We start from the raw sequence: 18,507 nt of genomic DNA, 5'->3' as shown, positions 1-18,507 counted from the left end.
GGGACAGTGTGGTCTCAGGACCCTCGGGGTCACAGAAAAACCGGGGGTGCCTGAGTGCGGCAGAGCTCCCAGGGATCGGAGCGGGGAAGCCGGCTGCAGAGACGGAGCCGAGGCACGGGCTCTCAGCTCGGGGTGGCCATAAACTGTGATCCGCGGCAGTCGGGCCACTGCTCCTCCAGCAGGGACCCAGCAAGCGGCAGAGCCGGGGAGACTCCCCTCCCTCCCCCGGGAGGAGCGGTGCGGGAGCGCACCGCAGGGATCTGCTGGGTTTGGAGACTCCACACGGGGTCGGGTGCCAGAGATAGAAACGCTCGGTCACAGGCCGGGTGAGCACGGAGTGCAGCCGGAGACCGGGGACACGGGAGTGACTGCTTTTCTCTGGGGGCGCACTGAGGAGCGGGGCCCCGAGTTCTCAGCTCCTCCGGGTGGAGATTGGGAGGCCACCATTTTCACTCTCGTCCTCCAAAGCTGTACGGAAAGTTTGCAGGGAACAAAAGCTCCCGAGGGCAAACCTGAGCAGATTACTTAGCCCTAACGGGCAAGGGTGGGGCAATCCCGCCTCCGGCAAAGACATTTGGGAACCACGGCAACAGGCCCCTCCCCCAGAAGATCAGCACGAACAGCCAGTAAGCCAAGACCAAGTTTACCGATCAAGGAGAACGGGAGAACTCCAGCGCTAGGGGAATACTGCACATAGAATTCATGGCTTTTTTACCATGATTCATTAGTCTTTCAAAGTTAATTTTTTTAACTGTCTTTTCTTTTTTCTTTGAATTTTTCTTTCCCCCCTTTTCAGCCAACATCTTATCAATCCCTTTTTTAAAAAATATTTTTTATTTTTCATTTTTAGAGTCCTATTCTATCCCTTCATAGTAGTTACTCTTATTTTTGGTATATATATATATACACACATAACTTATATATATATATATAAGTTGTTCTCTCTTTAAAATTTTGAGATACAGTTTCTTCTAACAGATCAAAAAATACCCTAAATCTCTAGTGTATGGCTTTGTTCTAGTCTCCTGCCTGATCACATTCTTTTTTTTAATCCTCTTCTTTCTTTTTACAACCAACTTCTTATCTTATCAATTCCTTTTATAAAATCTTTTATACTTTTCATCTTTACAGTCATATTCCATCCCTTCATCGTATTAACCCTTATTTTTGTACATATATAAGTTTTTCTTTCTTTAAAATTTTGGGAGGCACTTTCTTCTAACAGACCAAAATACGCCCCAAATCTAGTGTGTGGCACTGATCTCTGCACCAGCCTGATCATATTTGATCATATTCTGTTTTGTTTTGTTTTTGTTTGTTTTTATCTTTTTCTTTTTCTTTTTTTTTTCTTTTCTTTTTTCTTTCTTTCCCTTTGTTTTCCCCCGGTTTCAGGTCTTTTCTGATTTGTTTAGTGTATATTTTCTGGAGACATTGTTACACTGTTAGCATTTTGTTCTCTCATTCATCTGTTCTCCTCTGGACAAAATGACAAGACAGAAAAAAACACTTCAACTAAAAGAACAAGAGGCAGTAATGACTGCCAGGGACCTAATCAATACAGACATTAGTGCGATGTCAGAACTAGAGTTCAGAATGATGGTTTTAAAGATACTAGCTGGGCTTGAAAAAAGCATGGAAGTTATTAGAGAAACCCTTTCTGGAGAAATAAAAGAACTAAAATCTAACCAAGTCGAAATCAAAAAGGCTATTGATGAGGTGCAATAAAAAATGGAGGCTCTAACTACTAGGTTAAATGAGGCAGAAGAGAATTAGTGATATAGAAGACCAAATGATGGAAAATAAAGAAGCTGAGAAAAAGAGAGATAAACAACTACTGGATCACGAGGGCAAAATTCGAGAGATAAGCGATACCATAAGATGAAACAACATTAGAGTAATTGGGACCCCAGAAGAAGAAGAAAGAGAAAGAGGGGGGCAGAAGGTATATTGGAGCAAATTATAGCAGAGAACTTCCCTAATGTGGGGAAGGAAACAGGCACCAAAATCCAAGAGGCACAGAGAACCCCTCTCAAAATCAATAAAAATAGGTCAACACCCCAACATCTAATAGTAAGACTTACGAGTCTCAGAGACAAAGAGAAAATCCTGAAAGCAGCTTGGGAGAAGAGATATGTAACCTACAATGGTAGAAACATTAGATTGGCAACAGACCTATCCACAGAGACCTGGCAGGCCAGAAAGGACTGGCATGATATATTCAGAGCAGTAAATGAGAAAAATATGCAGCCAAGAATACTATATCCAGCTAGGCTGTCATTGAAAATAGGAGAGATAAAAATCTTCCAGGACAAACAAAAACTAAAGGAATTTGCAAACACAAAACCAGCCCTACAGGAAATCTTGAAAGGGGTCCTCTAAGCAAAGAGAGAGCCTAAAAGCAGCATAGACCAGAAAGGAACACAGACAATATACAGTAACAGTCACCTTACAGGGAATACAATGGCACTAAATTCATATCTTTCAATAGTTACCCTGAATGTCGAAGGGGTAAATGCCCCAATCAAAAGACACAGGCTATCAGATTGGATTAAAAAAAAGACCCATCTATATGCTGTCTGCAAGAGACTCATTTTAGATCCAAGGATACCCCAGATTGAAAGTGAGGGGGTGGAAAACCATTTACCATGCTAATGGACACCAAAGGAAAGCTGGGCTGGCAATCCTTATATCAGACAAATTAGATTTTAAACCAAAGGCTGTAATAAGAGATGAGGAAGGGGCGCCTGGGTGGCTCAGTTGGTTGAGCGACTGCCTTCGGCTCAGGTCATGATCCTGAAGTCCTGGGATCGAGTCCCACATCGGGCTCCCTGCTCAGCGGGGAGTCTGCTTCTCCCTCTGACCCTCTTCCCTCTCGAGCTCTCTATCTCTCATTCTCTCTCTCTCAAATAAATAAATAAAAAATCTTAAAAAAAAAGATTTAAAAAGAGACGAGGAAGGACACTATATCATACTTAAAGGGTCTATCCAACAAGACGATCTAACAATTGTAAATATCTATGCCCCTAACGTGGGAGCAGCCAATTATATAAGCCAATTAATAACAAAAGCAAAGAAACACATCAACAAAAATATAACAGTAGTGGGGGACTTTAACACCCCCCTCACTGAAATGGACAGATCATCTAAGCAAAAGATCAACAAGGAAATAAAGACTTTAAATGACACACTGGACCAAATGGACTTCACAGACATATTCAGAACATTCCATCCCAAAGCAACGGAATACACATTCTTCTCTAGTGCCCATGGAACATTCTCCAGAATTGATCACATCCTAGGTCACAAATCAGGTCTCAACCGGTACCAAAAGATTGGGATCATTCCCTGCATATTTTCAGACCACAATGCTTTGAAACTAGAACTCAATCACAAGAGGAAAGTCGGAAAGAATTCAAATACATGGAGGCTAAAGAACATCCTACTAAAGAATGAATGGGTCAACCAGGAAATTAAAGAAGAATTAAAAAAATTCATGGAAACCAATGAAAATGAAAACACAACTGTTCAAAATCTTTGGGATACAGCAAAGGCAGTCCTGAGAGGAAAGTCTATAGCAATACAAGCCTTTCTCAGGAAACAAGACAGGTCTCAAATACACAACCTAACCCTACACCTAAAGGAGCTGTAGAAAGAACAGCAAATAAAGCCTAAACCCAGCAGGAGAAGAGAAATAATAAAGATCAGAGCAGAAATCAATGAACTAGAAACCAAAAGAACAGTAGAACAGATCAACGAAACTAGGAGCTGGTTCTTTGAAAGAATTAACAAGATTGATAAACCCCTGGCCAGACTGATCAAAAAGAAAAGAGAAATGACCCAAATCAACAAAATCATGAATGAAAGAGGAGAGATCACAACCAACACCAAAGAAATACAAACAATTATTAGAACATATTATGGGCAACTCTATGCCAGCAAATTAGATAATCTGGAAGAAATGGATGCATTCCTAGAGATGTATCAACTACCAAAACTGAACCAGGAAGAAATAGAAAACCTGAACAGACCTATAACCACTAAGGAAATTGAAGCAGTCATCAAAAATCTCCCAACAAACAAAGGCCCAGGGCCAGATGGCTTCCCAGGGGAATTCTACCAAACATTTAAAGAAGAATTAATACCTATCCTTCTGAAAATGTTCCAAAAAATAGAAATGGAAGGAGAACTTCCAAACTCGTTTTATGAGGCCACCATTACCTTGATCCCCAAACCAAAGACCCCATCAAAAAGGAGAATTACAGACCAATATCCTTGATGAACATGGATGCAAAAATTCTCACCAAAATACTAGCCAACAGGATCCAACAGTACATTAAAAGGATTATTCACCACGACCAAGTGGGATTTATCCCTGGGCTGCAAGGTTGGTTCAACATCCGCAAATCAATGTGATACAATACATTAATAAAAGAACAAGAACCATATGATCCTCTCAGTAGATGCAGAAAAAGCATTTGACAAAGTACAGCATCCTTTCTTGATCAAAACTCTTCAGAGTATAGGGATAGAGGGTACCTACCTCAATATCATAAAAGCCATCTATGAAAAACCCACAGCGAATATCATTCTCAATGGGGAAAAACTGAGAGCTTTCCCCCTAAGGTCAGGAACGCGGCAGGGATGTATATATATATATACACAATGGAATATTATGCAGCCATCGAAAGGAATGAAATCTTGCCATTTGCACCGACGTGGATGGAACTGGAGGGTGTTATGCTGAGTGAAATAAGTCAATCAGAGAAAGACGTGTATCATATGACCTCACTGATATGAGGGATTCTTAATCTCAGGAAACAAACGGAGGGTTGCTGAAGTGGTGGGGGGGGTGGGAGGGATGGGGGGGCTGGGTGATAGACATTGGGGAGGGTATGTGCTATGGTGACTTCTGTGAATTGTGCAAGACTGTTGAATCACAGATCTGTACCTCTGAAACAAATAATACATTATATGTTTAAAAAAGAAGAAGAAGAAGATAACAGGAGGGGAAGAATGAAGGGGGTGGAACTGGAGGAGGAGATGAACCATGAGAGACAATGGACTCTGAGGAACAAACTGAGGGTTCTAGAGGGGAGGGGGTGGGGGGATGGGTTAGCCTGGTGATGGGTATTAAAGAGGGCACGTTCTGCGTGGAGCACTGGGTGTTATGCACAAACAATGAATCATGGAACACTACATCAAAAACTAATGATGTATGGTGATTAACATAACATAAAAAAAAAAAAACTCTGGGAATTTGTAAACATGCCTGGAATCAAAGGCATGTTATTCCTCCCCATCCACTGTCTCAACCTTCTTTTGTCTTCCTTTGTGATTATCATGGGCAACAAGTGTAATGTGGAGAAGAAGAAAAGAAACAATGACATTACCAGCAAGAGAGGGGCTCACTTCTTGGTCAATCTGCTGCTCACATACAATTGCTTCTCTGAGTTTTCATTGTTACCATCTTTTAATTCTCATCCCCATCATCTGAGAACTTCCTGTATACTTCCCTTAAGTCATCGTGTATTGGGCACAAACTCAATGTTTTATCTCCTTTGACTCACTGCAATGGTTTTGGACGTTTGAAGGTCCCTGTGGATGACAACCACCGCTTAAGTAAGCACTCAACTTTTTTTTTTTAAAGATTTTATTTATTTATTTGACAGAGAGAGAGAGTACAAGCAGGGGGAGCAGGCAGAGGGAGAGTGAGAAGCGGGCTTCCACTGAGCAAGGAGCCCAGTGTGGCACTCGATCCCAGGACCCTGGGATCATGACCTGAGCTGAAGGCAGATGCTTAACCGACTGAGCCACCCAGGCACCCCAGCACTCAACTTTCACCTCCACTCTTGGATTCTGTCATTCCTGATAGGTGAGCAAAAAAGCCTACATTAAGAAAAAAGAAAGATCTCAAACAACCCAACTTTACACCTCGAGGAACTAGGAAGAGAAGAACAAACTGAGCCCCCAGTTAGCATAAGGAAGGAAATAGTAAAAATCAGAGCAGAAATAAATGAAATAAATACCAGAAAGACATTAGAAAAGATCAATGATACTAAGAGTTATTTTTTAAAGATAAACAAAATTGACAAAACTTTAGCTAGACTAACCATGAAAAAACAGAGAGAAGGGATACAAAATCAGAAATAAAAGACATTACAACTTGTACCACAGAAATACAAAGGATCATGAGAGACCACTATCAAAAACTACACATCAGTGAATTGGATAAAGAAAAAGAAATGGATCAATTTCTAGAAGCATACAAACTACCAAGATTGAATCATGAAGAAATGGAAAGCATGAACAAATCATTAACAAGAAAAGAGATGGAATCAGCAACCAAAAATCTCCCCCAAAAGAAAAGCCCAGGGCCAGACGATTTCCCTGGTGAATTCCAGCAAATACTGAAAGAAGAATAATACTAATCTCAAATTCTTCCAAAAATTGAAGAGGAAGGAACACTTGTACACTCATTTTATGAGACTAGCATCACTCTCATACCAAAACAAGAGAAGAATACTAAAAGAGAAAATTACAGACCAATATCTGATGAACATAGATGCAAAAATCCTCAATTAAATTATAGCAAATTGAATTTAACAATACATTAAAATGATCATACACCATGACCAAATGGGATTTATCTCTGGGAGTGCAAAGATGGTTCAACAGAAATCAATAAATGCAATACAACACATCAATAGAATGAAGCGTAAAACCTATATGATTATTCCAATAGAGGCAGAAAAAGCATTTGACAAGACTCAACATAATTTCACAATAAAAACTCAACAAATTAGTTGTGAATGGAAAGTACCTAAACATAATGAAGACCATACATGACAAGCCCACAGCTAACATCACACTCGATCATGAAAAGCTAAAAGCTTTTCTTCTAAGATCAGGAACAAGACAAGGATGCCCACACACCCACTTCTATTTAATATAGTTCTGCAAGTCTGAGCCGGAGGCAAGAAAAAGAAAACAAAAGGCATCCAAGTCAGGAAGAAGTCAAATTTTCTCTGTTTGCAGATGACATGATATCACAAATAGAAAACTCTATAAAGACTCCACCAAAAATGTTAGAACAGACAAATTCACTTAAGGTGCAGAATATAAGATACACAAAAATCAGCTGTGTTTCCATACATTAACAATGAAATATCTGGGAAAGGAATGAACAATATAATTGCATCAGAAAGAATAAAATATGTGGGTATAAATTTCATCAAGGAGGTAAAAGATCTGTATGCTGAAAACTATATGACATTGATAAAAAAAAAATTGAAGACACAAATATATGAAAAGATCCCATGCTCTTGGATTGGAATACTCAATATTGTTAAAATGTCCAAACTACCCAAAGCAATCTATGGATTGTGCAATATGATAGTGCAATCCCTATCACAATTCCAATGGCATTTTTCACAGAAATAGAAATAATGATCCTAAAATTTGTATGAAACCACAAAACACCCTGAACAGCTAACATAATCTTTTTTTTTTTCTTAAAGATTTTATTTATTTAGTTGACAGGGAGAGACACAGCGAGAGAGGGAACACAGGCAGGGGGAGTGGGAGAGGGAGAAGCAGGCTCCCCGCCGAGTAGGGAGCCCGATGCGGGGCTCGATCCCAGGACCCTGGGATCATGACCTGAGACAAAGGCAGACGCTTAACGACTGAGCCACCCAGGAGCCCCAGCTAACATAATCTTGAGAAAGAACAACAAAGTTGGAGGCATCATACGTCTCAATTTCAAGCTATATTATAAAGCTATGGTAATCAAAACAGTATGGTACTGGTGTAAAAACAGACACAGACCAATGGAACAGAATCAAGAGCCCAGAAATAAATCTATGCATATATGGTCAATAATTGAAAATGGAGTCAAGAACATACAATGGGAAAAGGATAATCTCTTCAATAAATGTTGGGAAAATTGGATACCCACATGCTAAGGAATGAAATTGGACTCTTATCTTACACCATATGCCAACATTAACTCCAAAGGGATCAAAGACTTAAATGTATTGCCTGAAACTGTAAAGCTCTGAGAAGAAAACATATGGGAAAGTCTCCTTAACATTAATCTTGGCAATGATTTTGGGGGTATAACAGCAAAAGCTCAGGCAACAAAGCAAAAACAAACAAATGGGACTATATTAAACTAAAAGACTTCTGCGTAGCCAAGGAAACAATCAACAAAACGAAAAGGCAACCTACAGAATGGATGAAAGTATTTGAAGATCATAGATGTGATAAGGATTAACATTCAAAATATATAAAGGACTCCTACAACTCATAATGAGAAAACAAAAAACAACAAACAGCAACAACATGAAACTGAACCAAAAACCCCATTAAAATGGGCAAAGGCCCTAAGTAGACATTTTTCCAAAGAAGATGTACAAATGGCCAAAAGATATGTGAAAAGATGCTCAACATCACTAATTATTAGGGAAATGCTAACAAAACCACGATATGTATCACACCTGTTAAGATGACTATTATCAAAAAGACAAAAGACAACACTAGAGGATGTGGAGAAAAGGGAACCCTGGTGCACTGTTGGTGGTAATGAAAGTTGGTATAGCCAGTATGGAAAACGGTATGGAGGCTCCTCAAAGAATTAAAAATAAAACTACTTTATGATCTAGTAACCCTACTTCTGGGTATATATCTAAAGGAAATGAAATCAGTATCTTGAAGATATATCTGCACCCCCATGTTCATTGCAGCATTATTCACAATTGCCAAGATATGGAAACAATCTAAGTGCCCATCAATTGATGAATGAAGAAAATGTGGTTTATATACAATGGATTATTATTCAGCCATTAAAAAGGAGGAAGTCCTGCCATTTACAACACTATGGGTGAACCAGATACAGAAAGGCGAATACTGTATGATCTCACTGATCTGTGGAATCTAAAGTGTTGAACTCATAAAACCAGAGAGTAGAATAGGGGTTGCCTGGGATTGGGGTTAGGGGAAATGGGGAGATTTTGGTCAAAGGGTACAAACTTTCAGACATAAGATGAGTAAGTTCTGGGAAATCTAATGCACAGCATGGTGACTGTAGTCTATCACATAGATCCTTTCTCCTTCATTTTACAAGGGAGAAAAAAAATGAGGTTTCCATAGGTTAACTAAATTAGCCAAAGCTGTGACAGAAACCAGCAGTTGGAGTCAAGTCTCATTCCTAGCCCTATACACCAAGCCATGCAGCTGAACTGATAATGAACTTTTTTGAAAAGGAATACTTGGGGGGAGGTGGTGTCAAAGCTCATTTCTTTTTTTAACTTATTTTCTTTTTTTTAAGCATTTCTTAATCTTAGCTGTCTCCTCTTCATGACTACAGCTTTCTTGTGTTTGTTTGTTTGTTTCATTTTTAAATCCTATCAGCTAATGGCTACCATAGACCTCGGAGACTCTGGAGACCCTCTGATATTTCTTTCATGTCTCAGGATTGTGCTAGCTCTGACAGTCTCTTGGCCCTCAGCTACTGAGAGCTGGAAAAATAAGATTGAGAATTTAGGACTTCACTTCAGGGACAGGAAGACTGGATTTCAGAGACTGGTAAGGATTTCATCAATGAAACAGAGCTGGTTGTTTTCAAAGGTGAATCTCCAGCTTTGCTTTGCATTTTTGATATGGGCCAACTGGACTTGGTGAACTTGAATGTCTGTCATTGTAACTCTAAGAAACTGAGATGATGCAGATGATAGGAATAGGAGAGAAAAAAATACAACACTCACCCCGAAGGGAATTAGGCTCTCTGGCTCCTTCTTGTCAAGTACATCTTCCCAAGTAGAAAGAAAAGCACTTGGTCTGCCCTGCCCCCGGCCCTAATAGGTGATCCAGGCAGTTAACATCATCCCTCCCATTGGCTAATCCTCCTATCATCCTCCCGCACTGCATAGCTTTGAAAGCATTTAGCATCCCAGGTCCCAGGTAATGGGCTACAAGGCTTGTTCCCCACAGGTGTTTCAATCTGAGAAGGACATGCTCCCCTACCCCTTAGATTCAGAACAAACCACTTCAGAAAATTATGGTTTTGGAGAGCTTCCCAAACTCACAAAGGCTGACACTGGAGACAGTCCCAGTGTGTTGCTTCCCATCTGAAAACATCTAGAGCAATTTATTGGATGATCTTGTGCAACTGTCCCTCTCTCCTACCTGGGGTGTAATTTTACGGAGCAGAAGGAGGGTCTCAGTTTCGCCAGGACCCAATCTGGGTCCAAAAGCAACGGGCCCTGTCAAAGAGAGAGCCAGAGACAGAGCATATAGGAAAATGACATAAATATACATGTTGGAAGTAGTTTTTCCATTGAGTCTTTCATGTCTTCTGATACGTAATCAAGTCATTTGCACACATGGTTTTATCTGTTTCTTTCCAATTCTTACACCTTTCTCTAAGTGCTTCCAAATTTCCAGTTTAAAATTGCTAATTTAAATTTAAAGTGGCCAAAATCTTGAACTCAATCTTCTAATACCTCCAAGATGATGTTAAGTAGCCGTGGCATTAAAACTGTCTCATTGTGTTCCTGACTTCAGTGGAAAAGCCTTCACGTTATGAGGGAATGCTGTCACAGGTGGTTTTCCTGGCCTTGGGAGACGAAATGGTCACTAAATGTGGTTGCCTCTGTGGTTTTATTTTAAGACCTCATGGGGGCTCTTTCTTCCTCTTATATTTCACTGTTCCTCATAACCTCTCAGATGGTAGGAGAGGTACATCAATGGTCTTCGGCTGGAGTGGAAGACTCCATTCACACCAGGATAGCTTGGGTTATCATTAGAAACCCACCTGTGCCTCCCCTTGCCCAGCTAGTGATGATTTGCACCTGGAGAAGGCGTCAGAGATTATGTGTGGCAGCTGGGTCCTGGGTGGCTTCTCGACCTAGCTAGGGGGAGTCAGAAGGGAGCCATAAACTAGGAGCTTGGAGAGAGACCTGATAGGCTGAGTAGGGGCCTGAGGGCCAATCACAGGCTGGGGAGGGGGTGAGGCTGGCTACTTCTTGGAGGTTCCCTGAATCGGGGCATCTGGGAAGTTGCATGAGGTTAGAAGTCTGATCGGTGAGTGACGTCTCCTCTCTTTGTGGCTCCAGAACCCCTTCTCTAGTGTTCCTCCCCCTGTGGGATCCTGCTGGTGTTTTCTAAAGATTGCTTTATTGAGGTGTGATTGATAAACACAAAAAACCTTGCACATACTTAAGAAGTACAACTTTATGAGTTTGGATGAAGGCATCCACTCTTAAAACAATCACCACAATCAAAGTAGTAGATGTATATCCATTACATCCAAGTGTTTGTGTCCTTTGGTGCGTGTGCCCACGAGGTGAGAGCACTTAAGACGTACCCTCTTAGCGAATTCTCAGTGCACAATGCACTACTGTTGACTGTGTACTTTGCAGACTACAGCAGACCTCTAGAACTAATTCTTGCATAACTGATGCTTAGCTGTGGGATATCCGCCCAACAGAATTTTATTCAGCCTTAAAAAACAAACAAACAAAAAAGGAAATCCTGCCATTTGTGACAACGTGGATGAACCTGGAGGACATTATGCTAAGTGAGGTTAGCCAGCCCCAGAGGGACAAACACTGCATGATTACACGTCTAAGAAGTATCTAAAAGAGTTAAACTTATAGAAGCAGAGACTAGAATGGTGGTTTACTGGGAGCTGGGCAGAGTTTGCTGCTGGCCACTTTGAATCAGCAGCAGGAGTCCGCCGGACCTCTGTCTTCTGACTTGAAGCTTCTCACTTTCTAGACCCAGGAGATTCCATAGTCCTTGGAGAACTCACCACTGGGTTCCTCCATTCTTGTATCTTCTCCCTCCAGGGCTTTTTGCCCCTTGCCATTTTCACTGACCACTGCCCCATATCTTCTTCCACCCTCCTTGATTCAATCTGATGTATTTTTCAAGCCTCCTACAATTCCCTCTCCACTTTCACTTGCTTGTTCTATTGGCTGTGTGATCTCGTGGCACCTTGTAGGATCGTGTCTCAGACTCGGCGCACTGTAATACTAATTACAGTCGTTCCCCATGAATCACAGATTCTGCATTTGTGAATTCACCTACTCACTAAAGTGTATTTCTAATCCTCCTGCCACCAAATCAATACTTGTTGCACTTTCTCCTGGTCCTTCTTGGACATGCACAGAACATGAAAGATTTGAGAAATGCTCCCAGCTGGGCTTGGACAAGCCAATGTTCTGCCTTCTTGTTTTAGCTCTTATCCTCTGTACAGATGTCCTTCTACCTGGTCCATTTGGTGCCATTTCTTTTGCATTGGTGTGCATTTTCTTTTGAGATAACAGGACTATTTAATATGCCCTGTGTGTACTGCTGAAGTGCTGTTTGGTGTTCTTTAGCTCAAGAAGGCTGGTGCTATGCCCTACAGAGAAACACCTGTGTTAGGTGTTTTTCCTTCAGGCATGAGTAATAGTACTGTGGGCCGTGAGGTCACTATAAACGAATCAACGGTAGGTGCTGAATAAGATTTCCTAAACAGACACACACATAGACAAGGTTATGTATTGATGGGTTGACAAAAATGCTGTGATCAGAAGCTAACAGGATGCTGACCCTGTATTTGCTGCAGGCGCAATGGTTTAGTATTTGCTAATTCAGTGTTCCTAGTGACTTTATAGAACGTAATGACTGCAAATGAGAACTGACTGTACTTACAACAGCAGATGGTATGCATTTAATAGGGTTGGTAGAGAAGTGGACAAGACACACAAAGACTGCAACCATGTGTTTTCATAGCTGGTTTGTGAGCTCGCGCAATCTGCTTGGTCAAGGCTGTGTTGCCAGTTCTAGTGCAATGAGTCACCTGGCTCTTGGTAGTTGTTTGATGATAGTTTGATGCTATTCCAAGCTCAGACTTCCAGCTGATCTTTCTCCTCCCTATTAATACCTCCTAGGCCTTTCCGCCCGGAGCTCCCAAACACTTTCAGTGCTAGTCCTGTGAATTTGGGCTGCTGGGATGTTTTTTAATTTAAATTCAATTAGCCAACTTATAGCACATCATTAGTTTCAGATGTAGTGTTCAATTCATCAGGTGCGTATAACACCCAGTGTTCATCCCATCACATGCCCTCCTTAATGTCGACCACCCAGTTATCCCATCCACCACCCCCCTCCCCTCCAGCAACCCTCAGTTTGTTTCCCAGAGTTAAGGGTCTCTCACTGTTTTTCTCTTCCCATTCAGTTTTCCTTCCCTTCCCCTATTATCCTCTGTGCTGTTTCTTACATTCCACATATGAGTGAAACCATATGATAATTGACTTTCTCTGCTTGATTTATTTCACTTAGCTTAATATCCTCCAGTTCCATCCATGTCAGTGCAAATGGTGGGTATTCATCCTTTCTGATGACTGGGTAATATTCCACTGTATATAGGGACCACATCTTTATCCATTCATCTGTTGAAGGGCATCTCGGCTCCTTCCACAGTTTGGCTATTGTGGACATTGCTGCCAAGAACATTGGGGTGCATGTGCCCCTTCATTTACATCTGTATCTTTGGGGTAAATACATAGTAGTGCAGTTGCTGAGTTGTAGGGTAGCTCTATTTTTAACATTTTGAGGACCCTCCATACTGTTTTCAGAGTGGCTGTACCAGCTTGCATTCCCACCAACAGTTTGAGGATTCCCCTTTCTCCACACCCTCGCCAACATTTGTTGTTTCCTGACTTGTTAATTTTAGCCATTCTGACTGGTGTGAAGTGGTATCTCCTTGTGGTTTTGATTTGTATTTCCTTGATGCCAAGTGACGTGGAGCATTTTTTCATGTGTCTGTTGGCCATTTGTAGGTTTTCCTTGGAGAAATGTCTGTTCATGTCTTCCCATTTTTTGGCTGGATTATTTTTTTTGGGGGTGTCAAGTTTGATAAGATCTTTCTAGATCTTGAATATCAGTCTTTTATCTGTTATGTCATTTGCAAATATCTCATCCCATTCCATAGGTTGCCTTTTAGTTTTGTAGACTGTTTTCTTTTCTGTGCAAAAGGTTTTTTTATCTTGATGAAGTCCCAGTAGTTCATTTTTGCTTTTGTTTTGGATGGGTTTAAATAGCTATTTGTTCTGAAGGATGTCCTTGTCAGAGAGGTGAGTCTGCAGACCAGTAGCCCCAAGCCTCTTCTCTATTGGCTTCAGTGCTTTCTGGGACTTGAGATGACTGGTGTCCTGGCTGGACCAAGCTCTGAGGGGAATAGCAGTAGATCTTTTTTGTGTGTGTTTGTCATAAATCTTGTGTATAAACTTTGAGATATTTTGGTGGTTATTTGTAAGATTGACAAAACTGAATTAGAGCTATTTTAAGTAGATAATCCTCTTACTATTACTCAGCCATCAGAAAGGATGAATACCCAACTTTTACATCCACATGGATGGGACTGGAGGAGATGATGCTAAGTGAAATAAGTCAAGCAGAGAAAGTCAATTATCATATGGTTTCACTTATTTGTGAAACATAAGGAATAGCAAGGAGGACGTTAGGAGAAGGAAGGGAAAAATGAGGGGGGGGGAATCGGAGGGAGCGATGAACCATGAGAGACTATGGACTCTGAGAAACCAACTGAGGGTTCTAGAGGGGAGGGGGGAGGGGGGATGGGTTAGCCCGGTGATGGGTATTAAGGGGGGCACATACTGCATGGAGCACTGTGGGTTTTACACAATTAATCATGGAATGCTACATCAAAAACTAATAAGTACTGTATGGTGACTAACAACAAAAAAAATTCTCTTATTTTCTTTGATAACTTATCATTTTTCATTGCTTGGATTTGTGACCACTCTGTATATTGGCCTTTTTTGACATGTAAATGATACAAGTTTGTGTACAATTCAGTGCATTTGGGGATAGGTATAAACCTGTGAAATGATCATGACTGTCAAGGCCATAAACATATCCATCACTGCCCAAAGCTTCCTCCCACCCTCTTTCTATTTTTGTGATAAGAACACTTTAAGATCTACTCTCGTAGCATACTGTAAGCACAAAATACAGTATTGTTAGCCATAGGTCCTATGGTGTACATCAACTCTCCAGAATTTCATCTAGTGTGACTGCAACTTTGTATCCTTCAACCATCGCCCCTCTTTCCCTGTCCCCCAGCCCCTGGAAATTGCCAGTCTACTCTCTGCTGCTGTGAGGTCCACGGTTTCAGATTCCACCTATAAGTGAGGTTACACGGTATTTTTCTTTCTGTGTCTGGATGATTTCACTTACTGTAAGGTTCACAAATGGCAGGATTTCCCTTTTTTTTTTTTTTTTTAAGCCTGGGTAATATTGCAGTGTGTGTGTGTGTATTCACACTTTTCTTCATTCACTGCTGTTTCGGTTCCAACGTACTGGCTGTTGTGATTAATGCAGCAGATCTTAATTACTCCGATTGCTCAGTGGCCCTGATGGATGTAACTGAGCACTGATTTTTTTAAATTTTTTATTGTTATGTTAATCACCATATATTACATAATTTGTTTTGGTGTAGTGTTCCATGATTCATTGTTTGTTCATAACACCCAGTGCTCCATGCAGAACGTGCCCTCTTTAATACCCATCACCAGGCTAACCCATTCCCCCTACCCTCCTCCCCTCTAGAAACCTCAGTTTGTTTTTCAGAGTCCATCATCTTTCCTGGTTTGTCTCCCCCTCTGACTTACTCCCCTTCATTCTTCCTCTCCTGCTATCTTCTTCTTTTTTTTTTTCTTAAAATATGTTGCGTTATTTGTTTCAGAAGTACAGATCTGTGATTCAACAGTCTTGTACAATTCACAGCGCTCACCGTAGCACATACCCTCCCCAATGTCTATCACCCAGCCACCCCATCCCTCTCACCCCCGACCACTCCAGCAACCCTCAGTTTGTTCCTGAGATTAAGAATTCCTCATATCAGTGAGGTCATATGATACATGTCTTTCTCTGATTGACTTATTTCACTCAGCATAACACCCTCCAGTTCCATCCACGTCGTTGCAAATGGCAAGATCTCATTCCTTTTGATGGCTGCATAATATTCCATTGTGTATATACACCACTGCTTCTTTATCCATTCATCTGTCGATGGGCATCTTGGCTCTTTCCACAGTTTGGCTATGGTGGACATTGCTGCTATAAACATTGGGGTACACGTACCCCTTCGGGTCCCTACCTTTGTATCTTTGGGGTAAATACCCAGTAGTGCAATTGCTGGATCGAATGGTAGCTCTAATTTCAACTGTTTGAGGAACCTCCATACTGTTTTCCAGAGTGGCTGCACCAGCTTGCATTCCCACCAACAGTGTAGGAGGGTTCCCCTTTCTCTGCATCCTCACAACATCTGTCGTTCCCTGACTTGTTAATTTTAGCTATTCTGACGGGTGTGAGGTGGTATCTCATGGAGGTTTTGATTTGGATTTCCCTGATGCCGAGTGATGGTGAGCACTTTTTCATGTGTCTGTTGGCCATTTGGATGTCTTCTTTGGAAAAATGTCTGTTCATGTCTTCTGCCCATTTCTTGATTGGATTATTTGTTCTTTGGGTGTTGAGTTTGATAAGTTCTTTATAGATTTTGGATACTAGCCCTTTATCTGATATGTCATTTGCAAATATTTTCTCCCATTCTGTCAGTTGTCTTTTGGTTTTGTGGACTGTTTCTTTTGCTGTGAGCACTGATTTTTTTTTTCTTTCCTGTTTATTCTCCCTCCTATCCCCCACCATCTCTCAAATGTCTTTGAGGTGACATTCACTTCAATACTCTTTTTTAGTCACATTTAGGGGGAGCCTCCTGAATTTAAGTCCAGTCTTGAATCTGTAACTTTTCTAGGACAAGAGTCACTATTTTTAACAAGGGGACAAATCAGATGTTGACCTCCTTATTTCTGGGAAGAGATGGGAGCAATGATCTTGAGTCTAGATAGGGTTGCCAGATAAAACACAAGATGTCCAGTTAAATGACAGTTTCAGACACATGACAAAATTTTTTGGTCTGTGTTCCAGAAGGCATTTGTTCTAAAATTTAATTGGAGGGGCGCCTGGGTGGCTCAGTTGTTAAGCATCTGCCTTCGGCTCAGGTCATGATCCCAGGGTCCTGGGATCGAGCCCCACATCGGGCTCACTGCTCGGCGGGAAGCCTGCTTCTCCCTCTCCCACTCCCCCTGCTTGTGTTCCCTCTCTCGCTGTCTCTCTCTGTCAAATAAATAAAATCTTTAAAAAAAAATAAAACTTAATTGGAATTGGCACTATCTGGGATTTCAAATAAACAACAAATCTTTTTTCTTACTGTATGTCCCAAATATTGCATATCTGAAAATCAAATTCAACTGGAATTGGTATCATCTGGAGTTACACTGGAGATAAACAACACATAGCTTTTTTCTGTTTAAGTGTGTCCCAAGTGTCCTTCCTCATTTACCTGAAATTCAGACTGACTGGAATTCAAATACATGTCCTGTATTTTTATTTACTGCATCTGGCAATGCTAGTCTAGGATCTGCTGCCACTACCTTCTGTCTTGATTCTTGCCTGAAATTCTCTCCAGGTTGTAAGCAGGAAGTTGAAAGCTATTGGTCCTTGGATTATCAGGAACATGGTTACCTGCTATCATCCACATTTTCCTGGATTTTTTTGTAGAAATAGGTGCCTGATTCTTAAATTACAAGACATGTGTATATAGATTTCCTTCCTGTCCCCTCCCCTTCCTCATCACTGATCCTAGGGACACTGTGCATCCCAGGGGGTTGTCCTCTGGTTGAGGGGATGAAGGCAAACTTTGAGCAGAGCCAAAAGTCCTTGAGGTTTGCTGCTCATGGTGTTGCAAGGGCCCCTCACAGGGTAGAGACAGACTCAGAAATTCTTAATGGGTTTCTTTCTTGCATCTAGGGAATGAACCACTGAGGACGAAGGTTTTGGGTAGATCAAGTGGCTTCTCTGTTTCTGACGTTCTATTTGCTTCCAGCTCCTTTGTGTTCAGGGAGCAGATGTTTGAGCAACAAAGAGCCCTTCACTTAGACCTGACAGCACCTTCAGTTTATGTGGGGAACATCTGAAAATATTGTTGGTGAGGCCCCACCTCGGACCCATTATATCCCCATTCCTGAGGAGGTGGGGGCAGAGCAGACTTAAATCTCGTCTTTTTAAAGCTGCTCACGTGATTCTAATGTGCATCAGGGCTGTTTAGAAAGGCATAGTCTTTCAATTAAATTCAAGTGTGACTTGCATTCCCTTTTGTTGGCACGTCCTTATTCTGGGGACATTTCTTCATCCTGAGACAAAACCTCCTCCTTACTCCACACACTCTCCACTTTTCCACTAATGCATCTTAAATGTCTGACCTGAAATGCTTTTCTGTTCATCAAACTTGTTTCATAGTTTCTTCTTTAATTGAGCTCAAATTCATACAACATACAATTATTTTAATGTGTACATTTTGGTGGTATTTAGTATATTCACAGCCTTGTGCAACCATTCCCTTTGGTCCCCTAAACATGTTCATCACCCCAAATGAAATGTGAA

Source organism: Eumetopias jubatus, unplaced genomic scaffold (genome assembly GCF_037043125.1).
Source record: "Eumetopias jubatus isolate StellerSeaLion01/CBP00866 unplaced genomic scaffold, mEumJub1_p1.0 scaffold_10, whole genome shotgun sequence".
Classification (NCBI taxonomy): Eukaryota; Metazoa; Chordata; class Mammalia; order Carnivora; family Otariidae; genus Eumetopias; species Eumetopias jubatus.
This window is presented reverse-complemented; position numbering follows the sequence as displayed.